Genomic DNA, 6,970 nt, shown 5'->3' on the forward strand with positions numbered 1-6,970 from the left:
ATGCTTTTTATTTTTATAATTAAAATCTCTTTGAAATGATCACGGATTTCAGGAAGTTGAACAAAATAAGACAAAAATTTCTATATACCATTTAACAAATTTCCCTTCATGGCACTATTTTGCAAAACTATGATACCACATTACTGCCTGTATATGATACCGATACAATCCACAATCTTGCTCAGATTTTCCTAGTTTTACCTGTACTTTTTTGTGTATATATTTACATTTTCATTTTAAAATAATTTTAAAACTTACAAAAACTTTAAGAGAATAATCCAAGAACTTTTTGTTCATTATTCCTAAATGATTTTAAATTAAAATGCCAACCTTGTATCCCATCATCTTCTGAATTTGTTAATACAAACTTCTCCCAAATAATGGCATTATTCTGCATAACCAAAATATAACCCCATATGTATAACCCCATCAAAAAGAGTTAAATGCACACGTAGACTTCAAGTGTCTCCCTTTTCCAATACTATCCTTTACAGAAAGAATCCAGCAATATTTAGTTGTCATGTCTATTTACTCTCCTTCAGGCTAGATCCATTTCTCCCTCTTTCCCTGACTTGTGTGCTGACACTTTTAAAAGCTACAGGCCAGTTAGTTTGTGGTATATCTTCCAGTTTATGTTGTCTGATTTTTCTCATGATTAGATTCAAGTATTTGAGGTAGATATATCAGATCTCTGACATCATGATATTCTTAGTGCATTCCATCAATTACAAACAAATTCAGTTCATATTGTGGATGGCATATGCAATGAAAGTTGTATCTTCTAGGTTTCCTCATCATAAATAGAGTCTCTGTGACATTTGTAATTGATAAGTAATTTGTATAGAGGCACTTTCCATGTAGTATTTTATGTATTATCTTTCATCCGCGTTCACATGCTTTGAAGTTTTTTCCTGCATTCTTCATTATTGTGATGGTTGTAAAAATATTCCTTCTATATTTACTACTTGGCATTCCTTTCTCAGGAAAATCTTTCACCTTTTCTTAGGTATTCATTCATACCTGCATGCAACATATATTCTTTTTTAATGTTGTACTTTGTTACTATCTTACTTTTTTGATTATTAAATCAGTGGGAACCCCTGCAAACATGCTTGTGTGGCTTCTTCACCTGAATCTATAATTGTAGGAATATTACGTTATTTCCTGGCAAAAATAGATGATTCAGCTCCTCTGTACTTTCCTTTACCCAGCCCAAGAATTAACAATTTTCCAAGAAGTTAGATTTCCTTTTAGTGGAGAATGATATTTGGAAACCAAGATGTAAGTGAAAAATGTACCCATTGCAATTGAGGTACTACTGCTCCTAGAACACAGAATTAGAAATACTCAGATTATACTGTGTATAATCATGTTATCTGTTTGTCTTTCTGGCTAGCTGAATAGCTAGATATCTGTATCCAGATATCTTACCATTGAAAACTATGAGTCCAAATTGATATTTTCATTCCCAGTCCACCATCTAAAGGCTCACTGTAGTTTTCTCTTTCTCCACATTTGTTCCCTCCAAAAGGATTGAATCTGACTCAGTGATTCTTTTTTTTTCCCTTTCCGTGTTCTCAACTCCTATCAAAGCCATCTTTGTCCTCATCTGCATGCCACTCCCTGATGTACACAAACCCCTCAACCTGTTTGACTCTCAGAATGCTACTGTCATCCAACCTACAGACACATCCTTCACACCACTCATCCCCAACACTTAGCACTGGAACTCCACCACGCTACCTCTGTCAAGGATCTTTCCCACCTTACTTGTGTTCAAGCTGTTACCAGTGCTCCCTCCCCAGTCCTTACCCAACTCAGTACCCGAGAATCCCCAGGCAGGGTGCTGCATCCACCCTGCACAGATAATGGTGCTCACATCCACACATGTGTCTTCTTGAACAAATTATGGAGAAAAGAAGGAAGGAATTCAGAGAAGCAAAAGAGCAAGGAAAGAGTGGGAAAGAAGGAAAAGCATGAAGGATTTTATTTTAAACCAAGAGATTTATTTATCATCTCTGTCAAAAGAGATATGATATGAATCTCTCTCTGCATCCCTGGCAGTGAGTTTTTGTTAGGATGACAGTATAGTGATGAAAAATTAATTTAGAATATTTTTCAAAGGACAAGAAAGTTGAAACCTGAAAGTTGACTGAGTTGTCAGAATTTGTCTCTCACTCACAACTCCCTCATTGTTTTTCTGCATTCTTATGTACTAAGTGCAACCCTCACACTCACAGACCTCTTCACTTTTCACGTGACTATGAGGCAAAGACCTGAAACTTATTCAGATGTTGTAACCTGCTAAAAACCAGTAAGTTTCAGACAAATCAGTCCCCAGAAACTAAGTGCTTGGAGTTCTATATCTATTTGAAGTCTTTTTTTAAAACATGGTTTCCCTAATCACCCAGACACTTCTACCTTCCCCTGCTTCCTTATCATGCTTAGGTGATTCAGTTCCTGACTCAGGTGCTGAACTTTGCAGCCCAATCTAATTCCTTCCTGACTGCCACACTGTGATCCTTCTCTAAATGATGTCCATCACTAGTTCTTTATATTTTATGGATAAAACAGATTCAAAGCAATGATTCTCAGTTGCCTACTGGGAAAAATGATTTCACTAAAGAATGTATAATGAAGAGGCTAAAAAGTTTTAAAAAAAATAGGTTTTTTTTTCTTTTATAGAAAAGATGCTTCTCCAACTTCCTCATATTGAGAGCATAAACCCAAGATTGTCATTCCTCCCAGCTCAGATGAATGAACAAAGAAGTGCCTCTATCAGAACACTGCTATTGTCTGCCCAAAAGGGATATGCAGATGCTGGCCCCAAGAGATGGAGGTCTGTTCCATTTTCACAAGGGAGGGAGAAAGTTTAGAATGGCTCTGGGGTAAAAGAGGATGAAAATTTCCTTGTCTAGTGTCTCACTGTATTTCTCCTCTCCCTCCCTGCCCTGAAAATTCTTGCTCATCTGAACAAGATGAGACAGAGATTTGAGAAAAAGGCCTCCATGCCACCTCCAGAGCTAGCTCCAAATAAACATTTTTTCCTTCGATCAAAATTACTTGCTATTTTTGCTGAGGAGCAATGAGTAGTATGGACCTGAAAAGCAAATAGCAAATGGAAAACTGACTCAAAGATCTGATTTCAGGTATTCTCTTCTGAATTTGAGGCGGTGGATAGGTTACAGAGTCAAGCTCTGAAGGGACAGTTGTATCAAAGTCAGGAGCATCTATATGCAGAGAGCAAGAAGAGATGCTGGTTACTAGACCTAAACCTTTTCTCCTGATTGCCTTTCTGGGTCATCCTGGTGATCAGACACTTAAAACTTCAGTCAGATTTTCCTTCCTTATGATTTCTACGAGGTAAGGTGTTTTATTGAATGTCTGGGGTAGCAGCACAGGAAAGCACCATAAAAACAGAGGAAATTAAATGAAACATGCCCAGTAGGAGCAGAGCACAGATATGCCAGTTCCTGTTCTTCACTGCTGTTCTTTCCAGATGTGCAGAATTTTCTGGAAATGGAAAGGGAAAAAAGAACAATCAGTTGTGTCTAAAAATACATAATTGGATTCAATGACCATTGTGCTGGGAAGGTGTTTTTCAGTGCTGTCTGGAAAGAAGAGTCACAGGAGAAATTATATTTTGGCTTGTCTCAAGACTTTATTTTCCACCATGTCATTGTTAAACCTGGCTGTCGCACTCTTTGCTTTACTTGGTTTTAACCCTCTGAATATACATTAAGGACATAGTGCCAAGGTAGTTGTACACTGTCTCCAATTCAGCGTTTTAGTTGGCTGGCAATCACCACATACTTAAAACAATAATGTATATTGCTTGAAATATAGTGGAACAATTTCCTTATGGATGAAAGCTACAGGGAAATTTGGAAGAGAGTCACTGGTGTTATGAAACTTTTTCTTTGGGCTTGAAATCACCCTTCCTTCTTCTCTCCCAGAGTTGCTGACGGAGCTTTACTTCAAGCTGTTGAAAAAGTCCCCTTTCTGAAGGAAACCCACTTTATCATGTTCTGTTTGATCTTTCTCATAATAAGAAGCTTGACTTGGTCTTTTATACATTTTAACAATTCTGTTTATCTGAAAGGCTAAAAAAATTGTTATTTGATCCTTGAGAGTATGATATTGCATGCAGTTACATCCAACAAACTCCCAATATTCAATCCATAATATTTTCTTTATCCTATCATTTCCAGCCCAAAATCTGACATAAAAGATGATCTAGATGAGTGAGGAAAGACAAGGAGAAATCCTGTGGCAAAGAGGCAACTTGTCCCTTCTCTATTAAGCATGTTCCAGCCATTCATCCATTCATTAGTATCCATCTACTGAGATTTACTAGCTATAAGGTAGAATACTAGACGTTTGAGGGAATGGAAAAATCTATTAGACGCAATTTCTGTTCTCAAAAAATTAGATTTTTTTCATAAGGAAGAAAAGAAATTTCTAGAAAAAAACAGTAATGAATAGTAGAATAACCTAGGTGTTTATTAACAATAAGAAGTACCTACCAAGTGCTAAAAAGAATAGATAAAAAAACAAAGCATCAATCACAGAATTATATTTATTTCAAGCATCAAGGAATTATTTTATGGAGAATGTTCCACTTAATTTGTGATAGGTAAAACTAGTTGAATTTCCATAAAGAGAAATAAAGTGAGAGGGAAGGAATGCAAATGACAAAGCAGTGGCAAGTGCCCTGGTCTGCTTGCACCACATGTGTTTTTACAGGAAGGGAACTTGCAAGATGCAAAGGGTTTGCACCTCTGCAGTGCTTGCCAGTGTGCGCTTTGTTGAGGACATTTCATTTCTCATTTCGTTCATTCCGTTTGCGCCCGTGATGCCCATCAAGCCAAAGAAAATATGAAAATCTCCATATGTCCTCATCAGAGGAGACTGCTCAAACTGAAGTGCAAGTCCAAACACTGCCCCCTGAGACGTGAGAAGTTACATAAGGGATGAAGATAGTTGCAGCTGTAACCCTGAAATAAACTTTCAGAAATACATGAAGGAACATGGGTCATTTGAATGCCTTTCAAGGTTTTCCTTGCCATGCAAGCCCTGCTTAAAATCACCAGTTATACAGAACTCACTACTCCTACAGAAACCCCATTTTTCCATCTGAAAACCTTCAGTATCAGACACTTATTTTTTCACATATGAAAGGAAAAATATCTCATTATCTTCTGCACACTGGCTCTTCTTTCCAAAAATACTGTTCTCAAGAGCTGAAGTCAGACAGTGAGAGCATCCTCTGGTGCTCTCCAGATGAAGTCTGTTCTCCAGCAGAAACTGGCTCTCGGTGCAGTGGACTGCGTGGTTGTGTCCCTCTCAAATTCTCACGTTGCAATGCTGTCTCTTAAGGGAGTAACATTTGGAGGTGGAGCCTTTGGGAAGTGGTTGGGGCTAATTAGATCATGAAGGAGAGGCCCTAAGGGTGGGATCAGCGCCCTGATAAAAAAGGTCACATCTCTCTTCCTCCCATGCCCTATGCACATGCCAAGGCAGGACAAGGATCCTCACCAAGAGCTCAAACACACCGGTGCTGACCTCAGTCTTCCAACCTGCAGAACTGTGAGAAATGGCTATCAGTGAGCGGAGCCAGGAAGTTCAGGCTCCCGTCACAGCAATCCAATCTCAAAGAACAGACTTCTCTCTGGGGAGTGTCTTCCGCTCTCTAACCTGTGATTTGGAATAGTGGACAGATTGTTTTGTACTACAAAATAGCAAAAAAACCTCAAAAATACCTTCTGAAAAAAAATATCCAATAATTAAGATTGAATCACGAGGACAGAAAAAAATACGATCAACTTTCCTGGCCAAAAAAAAAAGACTTCATAAGTCTCTTTTTATGATCTATTCTCTTACAAAACCAAATTTCTTGAGTTTAGAGACTCTTTATGCTAGAATGTTTGCAATGTTCACTTTAGAAGGTGGCAGTGCAGTAGCTGAGGAGGCAGGAGTGGCAACAGTTACTACACCTTCAGGAGTCCCTTACCACAGCCTGAGCTGTGAGAGCCAGTTTTATGAAAGCAGATAATGTTAATTAGGATACTGGAGAAAGCCACTGATTCTCGGAAATACTGCTGGGCTTTCTCATGATACAAGAGCGAGCCGAACGAAGCCTGGGGCCCAGAAACTGAAATGGCTCCAAGTTTTGCTTTCACTACCAGAGCATGTCTGTCTCTCTCAATAAACAAAATTAAATACAATAGTTTTATATTTCTCAGTTTTTGGAGAAAAATGCTTATGTGTTGCCAGACATTTAGCACCTTGAAGTGCTCCTATGTAAAGTCCCCGATGCTTTAGGTGCTTGTAAGGCTGTACCTGCTCTCTCCCCAATGATACACTTGAGTTACAGAGTGCCAAATCTCCTGTCTTTTGTTAATTTTAAAGACTCGGTCACACTCTCTGTGGCAGTTACCAGTGTGAATTTATTGGCTTTGGGACCCACCTGGGAACTCGTGGGGCACATTTCTGAGTGTGTCTGGCAGGTCACGGAGCCATGACCTTGGGGTCTCTGTCTGGTCCTCTGCCCCTTCTTCTCTGTCTCTGTTCTCCGGCTCTGCTCCTCAGCCACCAGGAGCTGTGCAGCCTTGCTCCTCTTTGCATGTGCGCATGTGCCGTGTTCCTGCCTCAGAACCAGCCAGACAGGTTCTTAATCTCCTGAAACCATGCTCCAGATTAAACCTCTCATCCTGTGAATTGTGGGCATTGGGTACTGTGTCTAGCCACTGTAAGGCTGGCTGACACACTCTGACATTCATTCCTCCTTTTGGATGTGAATATATCAGTGAGAGCAATAGCTATCGTCCACAGTCCAGACATTTGTGAAGTAGCTAGCCAGTGATACATTGAAAAAGTTTTTCCCCAAAACTGAAAGGTAAGAAGTTATTTTCCTGCTTGATTTTTTTAAAGGAAGGTGAAACAATAATCTTGCTTGCCTTACCGTTCA

General features: G+C 39.1%; 1 long non-coding RNA gene across 1 annotated transcript; it reads right to left on the reverse strand.

The window, feature by feature from the left end:
• Positions 1 to 3,347: 3,347 nt before the first annotated feature.
• LOC106148809 lies at positions 3,348 to 6,608 on the reverse strand. The gene is made up of 2 exons (XR_001234500.1): positions 6,470 to 6,608; positions 3,348 to 3,513 (listed from the first exon to the last, which is right to left on the reverse strand). It is a non-coding gene; the product is annotated as an uncharacterized LOC106148809 (long non-coding RNA).
• Between the last annotated feature and the right edge of the window lie 362 nt (positions 6,609 to 6,970).

Source organism: Chinchilla lanigera, unplaced genomic scaffold (genome assembly GCF_000276665.1).
Source record: "Chinchilla lanigera isolate Chin_1 unplaced genomic scaffold, ChiLan1.0 scaffold00002, whole genome shotgun sequence".
Classification (NCBI taxonomy): domain Eukaryota; kingdom Metazoa; phylum Chordata; class Mammalia; order Rodentia; family Chinchillidae; genus Chinchilla; species Chinchilla lanigera.